This window comes from Mustelus asterias, chromosome 16 (genome assembly GCF_964213995.1).
Source record: "Mustelus asterias chromosome 16, sMusAst1.hap1.1, whole genome shotgun sequence".
NCBI lineage: Eukaryota > Metazoa > Chordata > Chondrichthyes > Carcharhiniformes > Triakidae > Mustelus > Mustelus asterias.
This window is the reverse complement of record NC_135816.1, coordinates 38094129-38116639: the sequence shown is the minus strand read 5'-3', so window position 1 is coordinate 38116639 and position 22511 is coordinate 38094129. Positions and strand designations below refer to the sequence as shown.

The 22511-nt window shown below is 43.9% G+C and overlaps 1 protein-coding gene across 7 annotated transcripts in view; it reads left to right on the top strand.

The window, feature by feature from the left end:
- Positions 1-5037: 5037 nt before the first annotated feature.
- fam13b (family with sequence similarity 13 member B) overlaps positions 5038-22511 on the top strand; it is a 108693-nt gene continuing 91219 nt past the window's right edge. For 3 of the 7 annotated variants that reach the window (XM_078230957.1, XM_078230958.1, XM_078230956.1), the window contains exons 1-2: positions 5050-5311; positions 13551-13714. The gene's annotated coding sequence lies outside the window, so the exon portion shown is untranslated. Of the gene's footprint in view, positions 5312-13550; positions 13715-22511 lie in introns of all 7 variants that reach the window. The other 4 variants (XM_078230963.1, XM_078230961.1, XM_078230960.1 and 1 more) reach the window with 3 other exon arrangements.

Here is a 22511-nt window from a genome sequence, read left to right as displayed (position 1 = left end):
TCCTCCGTCTTTCCAAGGAGAACAACCCCAGTTTCCCCAATCTCTCCTCATAACCAAGCCCCTCCATACCAGGCAACATCCTGGTAAACCTCCTCTGTACTCTCTCCAAAGCCTCCGCGTCCTTCTGGTAGTGTGGCGACCAGAACTGGACGCAGTATTCCAAATGCGGCCGAACCAACGTTCTATACATCTGCAACATCAGACCCCAACTTTTATACTCTATGCCCCGTCCTATAAAGGCAAGCATGCCATATGCCTTCTTCACCACCTTCTCCACCTGTGACGTCACCTTCAAAGATCTGTGGACTTGCACACCCAGGTCCCTCTGCGTCTCTACACCCTTTATGGTTCTTCCATTTATCGTGTAGCTCCTCCCTACATTATTCCCACCAAAATGCATCACTTCGCATTTATCAGGATTGAACTCCATCTGCCATTTCTTTGCCCAAATTTCCAGCCTATCTATATCCTTCTGTAGCCTCTGACAATGTTCCTCACTATCTGCAAGTCCTGCCAGTTTTGTGTCGTCCGCAAACTTACTGATCACCCCAGTTACTCCTTCTTCCAGATCATTTATATAAATCACAAACAGCAGACGTCCCAATACAGAGCCCTGCGGAACACCACTAGTCACAGGCCTCCAGCCGGAAAAAGTCCCTTCCACTACCACCCTCTGTCTTCTATGACCAAGCCAGTTCTCCACCCATCTAGCCACCTCCCCCTTTATCCCATGAGATCCAACCTTTTTCACTAGCCTACCATGAGGGACTTTGTCAAACGCTTTACTAAAGTCCATATAGACAACATCCACGGCCCTTCCTTCGTCAACCATTCTGGTCACTTCTTCAAAAAACACCACCAGGTTAGTGAGGCATGACCTCCCTCTCACAAAACCATGCTGACTATCGTTAATGAGTTTATTCCTTTCTAAATGCGCATACATCCTTTCTCTAAGAATCTTCTCCAACAACTTCCCCACCACGGACGTCAAGCTCACCGGCCTATAATTACCCGGGTTATCCTTCCTACCCTTCTTAAATAACGGGACCACATTAGCTATCCTCCAATCCTCTGGGACCTCACCTGCGTCCAGTGACGAGACAAAGATTTGCGTCAGAGGCCCAACGATTTCACCTCTCGTCTCCCTGAGCAGCCTTGGATAGATTCCATCAGGCCCTGGGGATTTGTCAGTCTTTATATTCTCTAACAAACCTAACACTTCCTCCTTTGTAATGGAGATTTTCTCCAACGGTTCAACACTCCCCTCCGAGACACTCCCAGTCTTACCAGCTTGTCACGCCGGTGGATCGACGTGGAAGCAGATAAGATTATGAGGTGAAAAACAGGTTTTGTACCTGGTTTCTCACCTTTTGTGATCTTACTGGCCCCGATCTGCCATCGAAATCAGCCTCATGCTTGGAAAAGGCGTGAGGCTAATTGTAATATTTAAATTCTTATTTCGGCCAGTGATCGACTGGGGTTGCCAGCAATCGGCCTGGGAGCCCAGTGATCCAGGGCCAGGGTAAGGGGGAGGTGATGTCTGGGGGTGTGATATCTGGGAAGGGGGAGCACGGTGAGTGACAGATCTCTCTGAGAGATCAAGGCACATGTGCAATAGCACCCCCTGTAGTCAGCAACCGGCTTCCTGGCAAGAATAGACTCTGCCCACTCCCCCCGATTGGCATCAATCCACTTTGCCTCATTTGTTTTGCACAAAATGCCACACAATTGTGCTTGCGAGCTTGCCCAAAAATGAGTGCGATTCTCTCCCGCTTGTTCAGCACTTCTAATTTTTTTGGTATGACTACCCCAGGATTCTTTTTGGAAGATTGCCACCAGAACTTAGAAACTCGCCCGTGCGAATTGCTTTTTCCGAGTTCTCTCCAGATTTGGCACACGTGCCACCGATCCCGCGCATGGAGAGTGTGGGCTCAAAATCGCCCCCATCATTTGTGCATCTGTCCGGACCTGCAGTTCATACTTCCAGCAGTAACTCGTTTATTTCTTATTTCTATTGTGTTCACTGCATTGTTTCTCCAAAGTCAGATCACTCTTTCCTTTCGGCTTTGCTGAGGGCGGCGGCCACTTTGGGGCTTGATACAAGTAATTATCATGCTGACCCTAATCTTAAAAATGTCACACATTTGGAATTACAGCATGGTTCAAGTACAAGAGAACTGGTTGACCTCAGTAGTCAAGTAAAACTAGCCTTGCAAACCTTCTCTGAATCGTCTCCAGGGTGATCACATCCTTCCTATAATGCGGTCAGGCTGCACAGTTGTGGCCTAACTGGTGAGTTATACAGTTCTAGCATTACCTCCCTGTCTTTTATTCTGTACATCAGCTAATAAAGGAAAGTATACCATATGCCTTCTTAACCATCTTATCCATCAACCGTGTTACCCTTCAGGGATTTGGGGACATGCAGTCTGCACACGTCCCTCTGTTCCTCTATATGCCTCAGTATTCTACTTAGTACCTTTGTTTCTACTTAGTACCTTTGTTAACTATTTTAAATCTATGCCTTCTGATTACAGACCTACTGACTTCAGGAAGTATTTTCTCCATACTTGCTGTATCAACATGCTTCATATCTTTGAAGACCTTTATAAGGTCTCCTCTTAATATTCTCTGTTGCAAGGAGAACAATCCCAGTTTGTTTAATTTCCCAATATAACTGAAGTCCTTTGTCATTTGTATCATTCTGCTAAATCCCCTCTGTATTCTCTCTGGTGCTTTCACGTTTCACCCATAGTTTGGTATCCAGAATGGTACAGAATACCCAAGCTGAGGCCTAACCAGAATATTTGTAAAGGTTTAGCGTGACTACACGGTTTGTGTATTCAATCAATACTCTTGATTGCTTAATCAGCTCTCAGTCTATATCGCCATTCCTTCCACCTCCAATATATTTTGGCTTTTGCATCTACAGTGTACACTGCAGCAAGTTGCCAAGTCTTCTTTGGCAGCACCTCCAAAATCCAAAACTTCTGGGGGGAAGATAGTGGTGTAGTGGTAATGTCACTGGACTAATAATCCAGCGCCCTGGGATGATACCTGAAATTGAATTAGAATTGAATTAATAAATCTGGAATATAAATCTCGTCCCATTAATGAGTACTATGAAGTTGTCATCTTTTTTGTATAAACCCATCTGGTTCGCTAATTTCCTTTAAGGAAGGAAATCTGCTGTCCTTTCCTGATCTGAGTTACATGTGACTCCAGACCCACAGCAATGTGGTTGTGCCTTAACTGTGTTCTGAAATGGCCTCGAAAGTTCAAGAACAATTAGGATGGGCAATAAATTCAGGAATGCCCGCATCCCGTGAAAAGATAAAAAAAAGTGGAGAGGCAAGGGCAACAAGTGAATGGGAATATTATCAATCCCAAGTTCCTCTCCAAGTAACACATCATCCTGACTTGGACATATATTGCTATGAACCAACAGTACTGTGGGAGTACCACCACCATATGCACTGCAGCAGTTACAAAATAAGGCACCCACCACTTTCTCAAGGACAACCAGGATGGGCAATAAATACAGGCCTTTCCAGCAATTCCCATATTCTCAGAATGAATGACTACCCAATCCATTTAGACCAGTCACTTACTTTTAGTTTCATTTACAGTATTGGCAATTCATGCGTTTGTCAAAAGACATTTACCTTTCCTCAATCCAAACTCATTCAGTAACTTCCTAAAATTGGTGCCTTAAAGTTATGGACGACACAAAGGCAAATGTCTATACATTCGTAAAAAAGCAAATGAAAGATTTATTGAGTTTTTCCAGCACCTTCTGTTTTTACTACTTTGTCTTTCCTGACCTCAGAAAGGTAATGGTGTGGTGCAACAACTGACAGTTTTACTTGAACCATGCTGTAATTCCAAATGTGTGACATTTTTAAGATTAGGGTCAGCATGATAATTACTTGTATCAAATAGCCCACTGTCTCTATAGTCTCACAATCAAGACTTGTCACTTGGGATACTGAATGGCCTGTTGTATTTTGTAGCATTGTTGTGTCAGTTACTCATTGCATAAAGATTACAGTGGCAGGCATGAAACCATGATTAAGCAGGGAATGAGGCGAGCCCACTGCACTTGGGATGTGCTGATGCCTGCGATCATGGTTTGCCTAAGCTCGGGTAAAGAATCAAGGTAATCAATGAGGTTAAACCGAGATTATACCGAATGCAATTTTTTAATGCCAACTTGGCCTTTTGGCTAAGACGAATTGTTAGATCAAACCCAGGAGTGGGTGCAATGCCTCATCCTGTTAGCTTGCATTTTGTTTGATCAAGCCCAAGATGCGATGCAATGTCTTGTCAGCTTCGATCTTGTTTGTCCCTCGTGTGGGGACCATGATTGGACATAATTTGAATTGGCTACTTTGATTAGAATAAGTACCAATTTTAAAAAAAAATTACAGTGCCAGTTTTGACTGCATTACTGCAGCATCACATTCCAGCACGGGCATTACAGTGCCAGTGTGTACAGCATTAGCCTCCACTCTCACTACAATGCCTATTTATTACACCCTCTCATTGTAATTAGTAAATCATCACATAAGCTGCAGTAGTAAGATCCAAAAATAAAGTCAAAGTGGCACCTTAATTTGTAAAATGCCTAACTGAACATTGAAGCTCCCCTGATGTAGGGGAATATGTAGTAAATTTAATATATATATCATTACATCCTCCCATTGTGATCAATAAAGCATAAAGTACAGTTGCAATATACAAAAGTAAACCGTCAAAATGGCATATTGATTTGTAATATGCCAAACTGAACATTGCAGCTCCCCTGATTAAAATGGAATATGTAGTAAATTTAATGTATGTATAGAGAGAGAGAGGGTGATTAGTTGGGAGATGTTGTTCCTCCTGCAGGCTGACCCCTGAACGCTTTGACTCGCTGCCGCTCCCATCCCGGGCTCCATGGCAACGCCCTGCCTTTGACAGCAGCGGCTGGCTTCTCGATGACGTAACCGCACCGCCCGCCAGCCAATGGCCGCTCAGCTCAGCCCCCATGACGCCACTTCCGGTTGCGGATTCGGTTGGTGACGCAGCTTGCCTGACCATTAAGCGAAGAAAATATCTCGTCGGCGGTGGTGGCGGAGGGGGGGGGAAGCGGACATATACACACAAGAGGAAAATAAAAAAAAGTCGGAAGAGAGCGCAGCAATTTGGGGAGACTGCGGCTGCAGCGTTTTTGAACCGAGTCAAGGCCATACTTTCAGACGGTTGACGGTCGGAGACCATCGAGGCCGGAGCGGTGCGTGCCGAGCTCGCGTTGTTTGGGCCCGGACAGGTAAGTGTGGGGATCAGCCCCGGGGACTTGTTCGAGCAGCCGCCAAATTGAGTGCCGGCCGCTGGGCTGCACTGCGCACGCGCCCCGTGGCTGCAGAGCCAGCAACAGCAAGTACGCATGCGCCACACACTCCCAGCCAGGAGCTGCGGCGATGGTCTCTTGGCTCGGTGGGGGGAGGAGGGAGTATCTGTTTGTGGTTACCAGGCTCGGCCAGCACTTTTATATTTGGAGATTTTTTTCATTAACTGCACCCATTTGTATTGACTTCTGTACAAGCATATGCACGTAGAAGACGGACTTGACCAGTTCCGTTTCTGTCTTGCAAAACAATAATTGTACCTTGTTTACTAGTGGTCAGTTGTGGTTACCAGGCTTGACCGCTACTTCATCACTTTTTTACATTTCGAGATGATATTTCTTAACTATACCTATCTATATTGACTTCTGTACAAACATATGCGCGTAGAAGACGGATTTAAGCAGTTTCGTTTTTTTTATTTGATTAGAAAACAATAATTATACCTTGTTTACTGGTGGCCAAAGTGTCGCTTTACTGGCGGGAGCCGATTTACTTTTGTATTGGAAAAAGGAAATCTATGATAGTGGGTCGACAAAAGTTGACTTATTTTGCACAATAACAGCGTTTTGGTGCAGATGTGTCTGTTTTAGTGTTTGTCGGGTGTGATCGTTTCCATGCCCTGGAGTTTTCTTGGTTGCAGCGACCGCCTTTACTTTTATCAACGCCTTTACGCATGCTTGTTTTTTTTTGGGTGGTAGGGCGATGGAGATTTTGTAGATCATTCTAGAAGGTCGTCGAGATGTTTTCAGTGGACCTGCTTGTACACATTCTCGTCATGCAAATTTGTTGTGCGCGTTGCCTTCTTGCGGGGAGTTTATACTTAATTTGCTGCTGGGCTTTGGCATCTTAATAGTTCAGTGGCTGGGAAAGAAACACGCAATATTTCACTGCTTATCGTCTAAATATCTTTAGAGGAAGGCTTTGCAAATAACATAGTTATTTAGCATCTTCCTGAACAGAAATACAATTCAAACAGTGAACCAGACCCGACTTGGAAATGCTTCAGTTTTGTCCTATTGTATATAAAGATTCTTATTCCTTTTCCCAACTACACCCTTGAGATTGTGCTCAGTTTTGAACGGATTTATAAACATTATACTAAAACGTTGCAAACGGCACAGAAACAGGCCATTTAGCCCAACTCGTCAGTGCCAGTGTTTATGCTCCAATCGAGCCTCCTTTTCATCTTTTCTGAACTGTCGTAATCTAAATCATTTGAAGTGTTTTTCCCCTTGAATGTCACCATTTAAATCGAATACTTAATATATTATAACACTATACGCCATCATTCAAATTATCTTTTCCAGAAACTTGCAACAGGTTGCTATGACAATACATGATACATCAATGAGTTAACAGTAGAACTTAGCAGGGCAGACGGTGGCACAATGGTTAGCACTGCTGTCTCACAGCGCCAGGGACCCAGATTCAATACTTGGCTTGGGTTACTCTGTGGAGTTTGCATGTTCTCCCCGTGTCTGCATGGGTTTCCTTCGCATGCTCTGGTTTCCACCCACAGTCTGAAAGATGTGCTGGTTAAGTACATTGGCAATGCTAAATTCTCCCTCAGTGTACCCGAACAGGCGTCGGAGTTTGGCGACTAGGGGATTTTCACAGTAACTTCATTGCAGTGTTAATGTAAGCCTACTTGTGACAAATAAATAAACATAAAGTTAATATTGAGAGCTGATTGTGGATTCTCCTTTTCCCACCTCTGCTGAAAGTCGTAATGCCATTCTGGTACTTGGCTCCTTTGGATCCAGTAATCTTTACAGAACATAATCCAGGTAGCCATTTCATATTAAAATGTCTGACTACGCTCAACAAGATAGTTAAGGATGGAGGATTGTTTAACAGGAAACTGAGTCAAGATAAATTCACATAAAAGCAGACTATAAAAGCTTCTATAAGTATATTATTAGTGCGGGCAGCATGGTAGCACAGTGGTTAGCATTGATGCTTCACAGCTCCGGGGACCTGGGTTCGATTCCCGGCTTGGGTCACTGTCTGTGTGGAGTTTGCACATTCTCCTCGTGTCTGCATGGGTTCCTCTGGGTGCTCCGGTTTCCTCCCACAGTCCAAAGATGTGCGGGTTAGGTTGATTGGCCATGCTAAAATTGCCCCTTAGTGTTCTGAGATGTGTAGGTTAGAGGGATTAGTGGGTAAAATATGTAGGGATATGGGGGTAGGGCCTGGGTGGGATTGTGGTCGGTGTAGACTCGATGGGCCGAATAGCCTCTTTCTGTACTGTAGGGTTTCTATGATTCTATGAAGACAAAAGTCTCTTACAGTCCAAAAGAGAAGAATTTATAATGGAGAACAAGGAAATGGTAGAGCAATTAAACAACTACTTCATTGTTGTCTTTATGGAGGAAGACACAAATACTTTCCCAGAAAAGCTAAGGAATCAAGGGTGAGAGGAGGAATTGAAGGAAATTAATATTCCTAGAAAAATAATACTGGTGAAATTAATGGGACTGAAAGCTGATAAATCCCTAGGGCCTGATCTACATTGCAGGGTACTAACGGAGGTGTCCATGCAAGTGGTGCATGTTTTGGTTGTTTTCCACAATTCTGGACCAGTCCTGGTGATTGGAGGGTGGTAAATATTTAAAAGAAGGGAGGCAGAAAATGGGGATTTACAAACCAGTTAGCCTAAAATCAGTAGTCGGGAAAATGCAATAAGCCTGAGGAACTCCTTGAATGATGTCCTGAAGAAGTCAGAGGTTTACAGCATGGAAATGGGCCCTTCGGCCCAACATGTCCATGCCACCCTCTTTTTTTTTTTAACCACTAAGCTAGTCCCAATTGGCCGCATTTGGCCCATTTCCCTCTATACCCATCCTACCCATGTAACTGTCTAAATGCTTTTTAAAAGACAAAATTGTACCCACCTGTACTACCTCTGGCAGTTTGTTCCAGACACTCACCACCCTCAGTGTGGGGAAAAAATTGCCCCTCGGGACCCTTTTGTATCTCTTGCCTTAAACCTATGCTCTCTAGTTTTAGACTCCCCTACCTTTGGGAAAAGGTGTTGATTATCTAACTGATCTATGTCCCTCATTATTTTATAGACCCCTAAGTCTCCTACACTCCAGGGAAAAGAGTCCCAGTCTCTCCAGCCTCTCCTTATAATTCAAACCATCAAGTCCCGGTAGCATCTGAGTAAATCTACTCTGCTCTCTCTATATTTTAATAATATCCTTTCTATAATAGGGTGACCAGAACTGTACACAGTATTCCAAGCCTTACCAATGTCTTGTACAACTTCAACAAGACGCCCAACTCCTGTATTCAATGCTCTGACCAATGAAACCAAGCATGCCGAATGCCGCCTTCACTATCCTGTCCACCTGTGACTTCACTTTCAAGGAGCTGTGTACCTCTACCCCTAGATCTTTGTTTTATAACTCTTCCCAACGCCCTTCCTTTAACTGAGCAGGTCCTGCCCTGGTTCGATCTACCAAAATGCATCACCTCACATTTATCTAAATTAAACTCCATCTGCCATCCATCAGCCCACTGCCCAATTGATCAAGATTCCGTTGCAATCGGAGATGACCTTCACTGTCCACTATGCCACCAATCTTGGTGTCATCTGCAAACTTACCATGCTTCCTAAATTCTCATCCGAATAATATAAATGACAAATAACAGTGGACCCAGCACTGATCCCTGAGGCACATCGCTGATCATAGGCCTCCAGTTTGAAAAGCAACCCTCTACACCCACCCTCTATCATCAAGACAAGACCAAGTGATGATTGGTTTCCATCGACCTTTGTGGTAGGTCTTGCTCCAGCCAGTGGTGAGTTTCTCTTGATTCCCATTGGTGCTAATTTTGCTAGAGCTGCTTAATTCTATAATTGTCAAATACTGCTTTGATGTCAAGGGGAGTCTCTCACCTGGAATTCAGCTCTTCCGTGCATGTTTCTATTGAGGCTGTAATGAGGCTGAACCCAAACTGGGCACGAGATATTGCTGAGTAAGTGCTGCTTGATAACATTGTTGCCAGCACCTTTCATCACTGATCGACTGGACAGTAATTGGATGGATTAGATTTGTCCTTTTTGTGAACAAGGCATTCGTGGGCAAATTTCCACATTGTTGGATTGCGCTAGTGCTGTAGCTATGGTGGAGGAGACAAAAATGACAATGGAGGAAATGGTGCCATTGTGGTAATGTCACTGGTTTGGTAATCTAGAAATCCCAGCTAATGCTCTGGGGATATGGGTTTAAATCCCACCGCAGCAGCTGGCCTCCGTATTGGTAGTCATGATGTGGAGATGCCGGCGTTGGACTGGGGTGAACACAGTAAGAAGTCTCAACACCAGGTTAAAGTCCAACAGGTTTATTTGGTAGCAAATACCATAAGCTTTCGGAGCACTGCTCCTTCGTCTCACTAGCTGTTCTCACTAGCTGTTCTGTCTGGAGACAATACACATCTCTTTAACCTGTGTTTAATGTTCCCTCCACCCACATTGTCTGTACCTTTAAGACCTGGCTGGCTGTAGGATTCGCATTCTAATCAGTATTCTGCAACTTGATTTTGTCTGTTTGCACTGTTTGAGAGCACATTTCCACTCCATCTGACGAAGGAGCAGTGCTCCGAAAGCTTATGGTATTTGCTACCAAATAAACCTGTTGGACTTTAACCTGGTGTTGTGAGGCTTCTTGCTCCGTATTGGTGACAGTGGCAATGCTTATTGTAAACACTCATCTGGTTCACAAATGTCTTTTAATGAAGGAGGCTCTCTGCCATCCATGTCCATTAACTGTCCCAGCAAACCTCTTCAGTTCAAGGGCTATTGTGGAAGGGCAACAAATGGCATTGCCAACAATGCCCTCATCCTATGAAAGAATTAGGGGCATAGCTAGTTCTGGAGTGGACATCTTTAATACTACACTCAGGATGTTGTCAGGGCCCAATGTCTTTGTGTCTGGTGCTTTCAGCCATTTCTTTTTACATTCATGGCTGCACCAGCATTTATTGTTGATGACTAATTGCCCTTGAGAAGGTGGATGTGAACTGCTGCCTTGAACCGTTGCAGTCCATGTGGTGTAGGTGCACCCAGAGTGCTGTCAGAGAAGGAATATGATTTTTGACTCAATGACACCACAGAAATGGTGATATATTTTCAAGTCAGGTTGGTAATTGGCTTGGAGGATAGCTTCCAAGTGGTTGTGTTCCATATGTTTGCTGACCTTGTTTCTAAATGACTTGGAAATTGCTGCCTGAGGAACCTTAGTGAGTTCCTGCAGTGCACCTTATAGATGGTACACACTGTTACCGTTATGCATTGGTGATGGTGGAGGGAGTAAATGTTTGTGGAAGGGGTGCCAATCCAGCAGGCTGCTTTGTTCTGAATGGTGTCGAGCTTCTTGTGTTGTCAAAGCTGCACTGATCCAGGAAAGTGAAGGGTATTCCATTGCACTTCTGTCTTGTAGATGGTGGATAGGCTTTGGGGAGCCACTGGATGAGTTATGTGCAGCAGGATTCCCAGTCTCTGACCTGGTCTCTCAGCCACTGTATTTATATGGCTGGTCCAATTCAGTTTCTGGTCAATGGTAACCCCTAGGATGTTTATAGTAGGGGATTCGGTGATGATGATGCCTTTGAATGTAGAGGGGCAGTAGTTAGATTTTCTCTTGTTGGAGATGGTCATTGCTTGGCACGTGCATGACATGCATGTAACTTGTCACTTGTCAGCCCAAACCTGAATATTGTCCAGGTCTTGCTGCATGTGCACATGGTTTTCTTCAGTATCTGAGGAGGCATGAATGGTGCTGAATGTTGTGCAATCATCAGCGAACATCCCCACTTCTGCCCTTGTGTGGAAGGAAGGTAATTGAAGCAGCTGAAGGTGGTTGGGCCTAGCATACTATCCTGAGGAACTCCTGCAGTGATGTCCTGAGATTGCGATGATTGACTTCCAACAACCACAACCATCTTCCTTTATGCTAGTATGTCTCCAACCAGGGGAGGGGTTTCTCCCTGATTCCCATTGTCTGCAGTTTTACTAGGGCTGCTTAAAGCCACACTTGGTCAAAGGCAGTCACTCATCTTGCCTCTGGAGTATTTTTATCCAATGTTGATCCAAGGCTGTATTGAGGTCTGGAGTTGAGTGATCCTGGCAGAACCCAATCCACATCATGTAGATTGAATTGCATGGCTGAACACCAGTTTTTGTGCTGTTGGGGATCTCTGGGCAAGGCTGTGATGGAGCATCCACTTTGCACCTGTGGCTGAAGATGTTTGCAAATGCTTGAGCCTTGTTTTTTGCAGTAACTTTCTGCGTTCCCCTATCATTGGGGATGCTTTGGGAGCCCCCGCATTCTAGCTGTTTAGTTTTCGACAACCATTCATGATTGAATATGGCAGGACTGTAGAACTTTGTTCTAACTCATTGGTTGTGGGGTTGCTTAGGTCTGTCTATAACATGCTGCTTCAGCTGTCTAGTGTGCACATAGTCTTGTACAGTAGCGTCACCAGGTTAGCCTGGTGCTGTTCCTCACGTGCTATCCTAAACTTGAATTGGGGTTGGTCCCTTGAACTGATGACTAGTGTGGAATATACTGGGCCATGATGTTACAAATTGTGGTTGAACACATTGCTGCAGCTGATAGCCCACAGTGCATCATGGATGTCTAGCTTTTGAACTACTAGATCTGTTCTGAAATCATTTCATTTTGTGTAGTGTTAGGGCAACACAACAGTGTGCCCCCAGTGTGAAATTGGAACTTTGGTTGTGGACTTTGGTTACTTCTAAATCTGAGATGAGTAGATTGGTGGAGACAATGTCAAGTAGATTGCGCCTCTGGTTTTCGAACTACCTGCTGCAAGCCCAGTCTGACAGATTTCCTTTAGGATTCATCAGTCGTGATGCTTCTGAGCCCCTCTTGGTGATGCACTGTAGTGCCCCCACCCAGAGTACATTCTGTGTCCTTGTCACCCACAGAGCTTCTTCCAAGAGGTGTTTAATATGGAAAAATACTGGCTCCTCAGCTGCAGGAGGGTGGTAATTGGCAGGAGTATTCCTTGCCCATATTTGACCTGATGCATTGAGCTTTCATGGGGTCATTGAGGATTCCCAGGGCTGCTCTCTCTTGACTGTATACCACTGTTGCCATCTTGAGTGGATCTATCCCACTCCATCCACGGCCCAACACTAAGTGAAATAGCGATTCAGTATACTGCATTAACTGTTCAAGTTGCAGTCTCCTCTGTTGAGGAAACTCAACATGGATTTGGTTACGCTTTACAGAACGCATCCATTCTGTCCACAGGTGTGACCCTGAGCTTCAGGTCATCTCTTTAATTTTTCAGCCCAGTTTCACTCTTGCCTCTGTCCTTGATTTCCTTGCACTGTCTCAGTGAAGCTCAACTGAAATTGTGGGACCAGCACCTCATCTTTAATTAAGTACTTCATAGCCTTCTAGACTGAAAACATTGAATTCAACAATTGCAGATCATATCCTCCAACTCCATTTGTTGGAGGGCAGGTGCTGCTTCTGCTATTTCCATTTACATCGTGTCGGGCTATGTTTTGTTAACTTGTCCTCTTATCACCATTATCTGGTTTGTCCTTTAATCTCTCTCACCTTTCATCCTATAAGTCGTTCCATTTTGTCTTTCCTCAATTCCACCCATTTCCCTTCCTTAAAACCAATTACATCCCTAACTACTACAATTCTGACAGAAGGTCATCAACCTGAAGTGTTAACTCAGTTTCTCCCTCCACAGATGTTGCCTGACCTGCTGAATATTTCCAGCATTTGAGTTTCTGGCAACTGCAATATTTTGCCTTTTCTTTTTGCTTTTTCATTAAAATGGTATTGACTTATAAAAATTCTCTAACAGGAGAGGCTTGGTAAACTGATTCATCTCTCACTAGTGATGTCAGCTATGCTTTGAGCAAAGCACTAAAGAAACCAAGCGCATCTGGGAGTGAGAAGGAAGATTAAATTAGGCATTGCATAGGTTGTGTTTTCTCACTTAATGGCTAGCTTTAGAGTGCATTTTGTAAAGACCTTAATGCTTTGAGAGAAAAGGAATAAAATGCCTTAAAATAGTATAAATTTTGGAATTTTTTGTTATCTATCAATAAATGTACAATATTATTTTGGACTGTACATTGAAAATATTATTTTTTCCCTCTAGGTTAATTGCCAAGAAAGATTGGACGAATTCTGCGTTTCTTCAATGAGGAACTACAGGTTGATCTTCTGCCACAATCTCAAGCAACCATAGCTGGCTAAAAATGCTTATTCACTAAGGGTGATTGGTGTATAAGTTATTTTTTAAGTGGGTGTCTGTGCTCCGAGGTAGGTTTCTGGGATTAAGAGCAATATTATCTTACATTCTTTGATCAGTTGACACTGCTTGCTTAAGAATCTAGAGACACAAGCTTACAAAATGATAAATGCCAAATTCTGTATATATCTTTTGAGGAGATTGTTGGGGAAAATTGGCAAAGAAAAATGCTTCAAAAAATCAAGGCCACTTCAAATAAATAAAATCATGACATTTCAAAAAAGTGAAATTGCCCCCTCAGCGGCATCTTCCTGGTGATGTAAAGTCTACAGATCCACCCCTTTTAGTGCAAAGTGATTACTTGTATTTATATCATCTTTAACATGCTATATGGGAAAAGCATGCTTCATGGGCTTGATGACACGGAGTCTCATAAGATATTAGTGCACTAAAAGCTTTGTCAGAAAGGTAGGTTTTAAGGGGAGAAATAGGATTAGGAAAGGAATTTCAGAGCTTGGGGTCTAGGCTGATGAAAGCCCAGCCACCAATGTTGGAGCAATCAAAATCAAGAATGCTCAAGCGGTTATAATTAGGAGTGCAGTTATTTTGCAGGTTTATGGAGATTGCACATACAGGGAGGTTTGTGGCCATGGAAGGATTTGAAGACAAGGGTAAGCATTTACAAATTGAGGTATTAACCAAGAGCCAGTGTAGTTAAGGCATACAACTGTGAATGGAATTTAGACTGAGTTTGGAAATTGGCAACATAGGTTTGGATGAGATCCAGCCTATGGGGTGTGGAATGCTGGCCAGGAGTGTTAGATTAGTCCAGTGGTAACAAAAGCATGGAGGGGTTTTAGCAGCAGATGAGTTGAGGCAGGCGTCGAGTTGGGTGATGCTACTGATAACATATGACTGGCTGTGAACGATCTGGTTCAGCCTAAGGCAGTTATTGGGAATAGTGAAGGAGTTAATAACTAGGGAGTGGAATTTTTGCCAGGGACCAAAGGCAATGGCTTTAGTCTTCCCAATTCTTAGTTGGAGGAAATTTCATCCAATACAGAATGTTGAGTAAACACTCGGTCAATTTAGATACTATGACGAGCTCGAGAGAGATGGTGTTGAGGATATTGGGTTTTTTGGCATACATGGATAAACTGATGGTGGTTTCAGGTGATGTTGCTGAGGACCAGCATGTATTTGAAAAATACAAGGGAGCCAAGGGGATACCAGAGGTAACTGTGCTCAAGAGTGAAGAGAAGCAATTGATATTCAGGCTATAGTTAGTTAATGGAACCAGGCAACTGCTTTTCCCATACAGCTAGATAAAGATTTGATTTGATTCCTTATTGTCACATGTATTGGGGTACAGTGAAAAGTATTGTTTCTTGTGCGTTTATACAGACAAAACATACCGTTCATAGAGTACATAGGGGAGAAGAAAAGGGTTCAGAACAGTGTTGCAGTTACAGATAGGGTGTAGAGAAAGGTCAGCTTAATATATGGTAGTATATTAAATTAATATATCAAAGGTCTGGCCGCAGGGAAGAAGTGGGTATGTCTGGGGTGCATAGGGTCCTTGATTATGCTGGCTGTTTTTCCAAGATGGCGAAAAGAGTAGATGGAGTCAATGGATGGGAGGCTGGTTTGCATGATGGACCGGGCTACATTCACAATCCTTTGTAGTTTCTTGCAGTTTTCGTCAGAGCAGGAGCCATGCCAAGCTGTGACACATCCAGAACGGATGCTTTCTATGGCGCATCTTTAAAAATTGGTGAGAGTCCTAGTGGACATACCAAATTTCCTCAGCCTCTTGAGAAAGTATAGGCTGTGGTGGGTTTTCTGAACTATAGCATCGGCGTGGAGGGACCAGGACAGGTTGTTGGTGATCTGAACACCTAGAAACTTGAAGCTGTTGATCATTTCCACTTCATCACTGTTGATATGGACAGGTGGATGTCCTCCACTAAGTTTCCTGAATTCAATGGCTATCTCCTTCGTTTTACTGACGTTGAGACAGAGATTATTGTCATCGCACCATTTCACCAGATTCTCTATCTCTTTCTACATGTATAAAGGAGTATGGTAAGGCACTGAGGAGACAGCCTTGCAGGGCACCAGTGTTGAGGATAATCGTGCAAGAGGTGTTGTTACCTATCTGTACTGATTGTTGTCTGATTTAGGAAGTCTAGGATCCTGTCGCAGAGGGAGGAGCTGAGACCTAAGCCACAGAGTTTGGAGATGAGTTTTGTTGGTATTGATTTTGAAGGCTGAGCTGTAGTCAGTAAATAGGAGTCTGACATAAGTGTCCTTGTTATCCAGATGTTCCAGGGTTGAGTGTAGGGCCAGGGAAATGGCGTCTACTGTGGACCTGTTGTGGTGATTGGCGAACTGTAGTGGATTCAGGCAATCTGGGAGACCGGAGTTGATGCGTGCCATGACTAACCTTTCAAAGCACTTCATAATGATGGACGTCAAAGCAACAGGACGGTGGTCATTAAGGCATGCTGCGCGGCTTTCCTTTGGTGCAGGGAGGGACCTCAGATCGGAGTAAGAGAGGTTAAAGATGTCTGCGTATACCCCCACCAGCTGGTCAACGCAGGATTTGAGTGCTCGTCCGGGTACCCCATCTGGGGTCAGCCACTTTCCGTGGGTTAACTTTCAAGAAGGCTGATTTGACGTCTGCGATGGTGACTTTGGCTACCAGTTCGACCGAGGCTTCTGGAGTGGATGATGTCCTCTCGCTAACCTCTTGCTCAAAATGGTCGTGAATGAAGCCCAGTTCATCACTCAAACCAACCTCTCATCCATTGACTCTCTACACTTCCTGCTGCCTTGGAAAAACAGCCAGCATAATCAAGGACCCTATGCACCCCGGACATACTCTTTCAGTTTCTTCTGCCGGGAAAACAATTCAAAAGTCTGAGAACATGTACCAACCGACTCGCAAACAGCTACATCTCTGCTGCCATCAAACTTTTGAATGGGCTTGTATATTAAGCTAATCTTCTCTTCACGCTATCGATAACTGCAACACTATATTCTATATCCTCTCCTTCTCCCTTATGCACTCTCTGGGCGGTATGTCTTTGTCCGTACATCAAGCAAGGAACCATACTTTTCACTCTATCCCAATACATGTGACAATAAATTCACTTATTTTTGTGGCCATTTGAGAAAAATAATTTTAACAGCATTTTAAAATTGCTGGGTGGTTTAAGTGGTATGAGCTGTTGAGCTGAGCGCTCTTGAATTTTAAATATATAAAGGTAATGTCATTATAGTCTCAGATGACCATCATGGTTGCTCTCCCCTTTGAGGAGAGCTGACTGGTGATTTAACCTGAGGATCACCACACCTGGGGGGGGCGGTGCCTTTGTTTTTAGATGTTCCTTTGTTTTTAGATGTTCCTTTGTTTAAAGACCACACTGCTTTAATGCATAGGTTGAAGTTGATGCTATCATGGTTAGATTCAGGAGAAGATGCAATTTCTGAGATTGTTGTGCTGTCCTGAAGCTTGATGGATGTGCCATCTCGTGCATACAATTGTTTCAGTTTCTTCCAAACTTTGCAGATCGCTTATGGGGAAGCTGCAGAAAGATTTGTTTTGGCTAATGCTTCCTGTGTTATCAACTATTTTAATTTTTATGTGCACAGAGACAGTACACGCACACTTGATACCTACATCAACACACACATTTGCACATACTTCAATGTCAAAACTTGCCCCAAATAAAGCCTAAACCAATTGAATTTTCAGATGTTCTCTTGTTTGCATACAAGTGATGGGTAATCAAAGCCTTTTTGTGGAGAATATAAGCACGCTAGTTACTGTTGCTATGTACTTGTATCAAATGTGTAAACATTTTTTTGAACAACTACTTCTCATTTTCCACCACTTTCTTGCCCAAAGTACACTAATTCCTCTTCAATTAGTTGACAATTCAACAATGGGCTTGCTAGCCTGAATTCTCATCAACCCAAGCTCCATCCCAAATACTGCTTGACTCAATCCAAAGTATTCACTATCTCTCAAAATACTTTTCTCCTCCTAACTACTCATACTGAACTATTCCCACTTCCTTAACTGTTTCCACATTTGAACGCATTAAGAATCAATGCCTCTTATCTTAATTTCACCCAAGTAATGTCACAGAAGATCAACAAGAACTCTCAAAATTGTACTTCTCCTGTGCACATTTTGCCTGACACTGAAGTATGGCACTGAACTTTGTATAATACCACACTAGGGGATTTTCACAGTAACTTCATTGCAGTGTTAATGTAAGCCTACTTGTGACATTAAGAAATAAACTTAAAACTTCAAAGCATAAACAAAAGTAACTCCCAAGAAATCTGAATACGAGATCTGGTTTAAAAAGAACGGTAAGAAGTCTAACAACACCAGGTTAAAGTCCAACAGGTTTATTTGGTAGCAAAAGCCACTAGCTTTTGGAACAGGCTGTCCCTTCGTCAGGTGGGTGGGAGTTCTGATCACAAACAGGGCACAAAGACACAAACTCAATTTACATGAATAATGATTGGAATGAGAGTCTTTACAGCTAATCCAGTCTTAAAGGAAGAGACGATGTGAGTGGAGGGAACATTAAGCACAGGTTAAAGAGATGTGTATTGTCTCCAGACAGGACAGCAAGTGAGATTTTGCACATCCAGGCAGGTTGTGGGGGTTACAGATAGTGTGACATGAACCCAATATCCCGGTTGAGGCCGTCCTCGTGTGCGGAACCTGGCTATCAGTCTCTGCTCAGCGACTCTGCGCTGTTGTGTGTCGTGAAGGCCGCCTTGGAGAACGCTTACCCGGAGATCAGAGGCTAAATGCCTGTGACCACTGAAGTGTTCCCCAGCAGGAAGAGAACAGTCTTGCCTGGTGATTGTCGAGCGGTGTTCATTCATCCGTTGTCATAGCGTCTGCATGGTTTCCCCAGTGTACCATGCCTCGGGACATCCTTTCCTGCAGCGTAACAGGTAGACAATGTTGGCCGAGTTGCAAGAGTATGTACTGTGTACCTGGTGGATGGTGTTCACGTGTGAGATGATGGCATCCGTGTCGATGATCCGGCACATCTTGCAGAGGTTGCTGTGGCAGGGTTGTGTGGTGTCGTGGTCACTGTTCTCCTGAAGGCTGGGTAGTTTGCTGTAGACAATGGGACCCTGTGCGAGAACCTCTCCAGCTATGTCAAGTGCATCCTGAAACCCATTGTACAAACCCCCAGCTTTTGTCGCGACACTATGGACTTCCTACAGAAACTCGGTACACATGGAGCAGTTGAACCAGGAGCACTCCTCGTCGCAATGGATGTCTCGGCACTGTACACCAGAATCCCCCACGATGATGGCATTGCTGCAACTGCCTCAATACTCAACACCAACAACTGCCAGTTTCCAGATGCAATTTTACAACTCATCCGCTTTATCCTGGACCACAATGTCTTCACCTTCAACGACCAGTTCTTCATCCAGACACACAGAACAGCCATGGGGACCAAATTCGCACCTCAATATGCCAACATCTTCATGCACCGGTTCGAACAAGACCTCTTCACCGCACAGGACCTTCAACCGATGCTATACACTAGATACATCGATGACATTTTCTTCCTTTTGGACTCATGGTGAACAATCACTGAAACAAATATATATCGACAAGTTCCATCCCACCATCAGACTCACCATGGACTACTCTCCGGAATTGGTTGCATTCTTGGTCACACGCATCTCCATTAAGGACGGTCACCTCAGCACCTCACAGTGCTGCAAGCCCACGGATAACCTCACGATGCTCCACTTCTCCAGCTTCTGCCCTAAACAAGCTAAAGAAGCCATCCCCTACGGACAAGCCCTCTATATACACAGGATCTGCTCAGATGAGGAGGATCGCAACAGACCCCTCCAGGCGCTGAAAGATGCCCTCATAAGAACAGGATATGGCGCTCAACTCACCGATCAACAGTTCCGATGCGCCACAGTGAAAAGCCGCACCAACCTCCTCAGAAGACAAACACTGGACACGGTGGACAGAGTACCCTTCGTCGTCCAGTACTTCCCTGGATTGGAGAAGCTACGACATCTCCTCCAGAGCCTTCAACATGTCATTGATGAAGACGAACATCTCGCCAAGGCCATCCCCACACCCCCACTTACCTTCAAAAAACCGCACAACCTCAAACAGATCATTGTCCGCAGCAAACTATCCAGCCTTCAGGAGAACAGTGACCACGGCACCACACAACCCTGCCACAGCAACCTCTGCAAGACGTGCCGGATCATCGACACGGATGCCATCATCTCACGTGAGAACACCAGGTACACGGTACATACTCTTGCAACTCGGCCAACGTTGTCTACCTGTTATGCTACAGGAAAGGATGTCCCGAGGCATGGTACATGGGGGAAACCATGCAGACGCTACGACAACGGATGAATGAACACCGCTTGACAATCACCAGGCAAGATTGTTCTCTTCCTGTTGGGGAGCACTTCAGCGGTCACGGGCATTCAGCCTCAGATCTCCGGGTAAGTGTTCTCCAAGGCAGCCTTCACGACACACGACAGCGCAGAGTCGCTGAGCAGAGACTGATAGCCAGGTTCCGCACACGTGAGGACGGCCTCAACTGGGATACTGGGTTCGTGTCACACTATCTGTAACCCTCACAACCTGCCTGGATGTGCAAAATCTCACTTGCTGTCCTGTCTGGAGACAATACACATCTCTTTTAACCTGTGCTTAATGCTCCCTCCGCTCACATTGTCTGTACCTTTAAGACCTGATTAGCTGTGAAGACTCTCATTCCAATCATTATTCATGTAAATTGAATTAGTGTCTTTGTGTTCTGTTTGTGATCAGAACTCCCACCCACCTGACGAAGGGACAGCCTGTTCTGAAAACTAGTGGCTTTTGCTACCAAATAAACCTGTTGGACTTTAACCTGGAGTTGTTAGACCTCTTACTGTGTTTACCCCATTCCAATGCCGGCATCTCCACATCATTAAAAAGTACCCACAGAGGGGACCCCATTTTTGCCACGCAAATTTCTAACTGGAACAGACACAACTTCATTGTCAAATTTCAACAGCAGTACCATCGCTGATTCTGGGGATCACAATTAACTAGTTTAACTTGGATGACCATATCATCAGCATTATGGTAGGACAGAGTACTGGAAGTATTCTCGCTATCTACAAGTCAAGTCAGAAGTGCGATTAAATATTTACTGACTGTTGCTTGGATGGTTCAATTGCAAAACAGCAAAGCTATATGATTGGGTGGAGGTAGTCAATTTGAATGGCATGTCAACCACTGAGCTCTACACCCACTTTGGCACACTAGCTGCAATATCAAATCTGTAACCTTCACCACATTATCATAATGTCGTCACATCCAAAATCAGAGCAGAAAATGCTGGAAATGTTCAAGTCGGGCAGCATCTGTGGACAGAAGAGCAGAGTTAACATTTTGGTTGATGACCTGGATGCCATCACATACAGGTTGCCCTTTACACTATCCTGACTCGTGCATAGATCCTTCATTGGAGCCAAATCCTGGAATTCATTATCTAGCACCAGCAACACTAGTACCGCCAGCACAAGTTCAAGTGGAAAGCCCAGGACAGCCTCTCAAGGCAACTAACGATGAATGTGGGTGTTGCACATCCTGAAAAAGTTTGTTTGAAGATAACCTGTAGTCTGATAATTGACATCTGCTTATATTTAGTTAATAGACTTTTAATTGACCCACATGTAATGCAATTGTTCAACAGCCAATAAAATGTATTATCCTGGAGGTTAACATTAACAGTTAAATGCATAACATTCCTGACCTTAAGCAGGTCACCTTTTGAGTTGCCCAGAGTAGCATCACTGTGGATGCCCACTCTGCATTTCTACGTATTGTACTTAAGATGATGCCATACTTAAATGTGACAGAAGCAACAGGAAGAACTGCAGGAACAGATTGCCTATTGCCTAAATGATTTCACCAACCATACAAGTTGTTTATCTTTTCTTGGTGATACTGGTCTGAAGAGCAATTAAACTCAATTAACTCAACCTGGTATTATTGAACACATCTGGTGACCTTGAACAAATCTAATTTCAAGTTGGTTACAAATAATACATCATGCATTATATGATGGTATTCCTATTCCGAAATAGCATGTTAGCTGGCTTTGAGTGGTGGTATTGGAGTCCCATTTGCACAATCTAAACAATTTTTAAAGAGGGACTGGCATTGATAAATTTCAGTTCTGTTCAGGTATTCTCTTGCGTTGGAGGAGTCCTGGCTATTCCTTTAGTGTCAGCATCCTGTTCTGGAGAAGATGATGTAATATCTGATGTCTCAAATATTATTCCAGGCGCTGTAACAATACAACTCTATTAGGATTGATCAAGTTAACAGTTCAAAATCACAACAATGTTTCAATCTCCAGACTGCCTGTGAATAACTCAACTGAAGATCTGGTCTCAAGTAACTTTTGTCAACCACTCTCTTCTGTTGTGCAAAGCTACCCGTAGTTGAGAGATTTGGCGCTCAGTTTTTCTTGGAAGTCTCAATGTTGGTTTAATGGATGCTAACTTTATAAATTTGCACATTTTGATCCTCAAAATCTGCAAAGGCAAATGCTGTGCTGCATGTTTTCCTCAATAGATGGAGAGCTTGCATTGTGGGAATTTTTCTGTATTTGAAAGCTACTACTTGGTATAACACTCTTGTTTTACAAATGCTTTTCCTCCCTTTCCTGAAGTCGTGACCTGTGCATATGAGGATTTAATCTTCCTGCAGTGTAATTCCACAGGACTATTTTTCTTGACTGAACCAAACTATTAATTCGTCAGTAGCATCAATATATA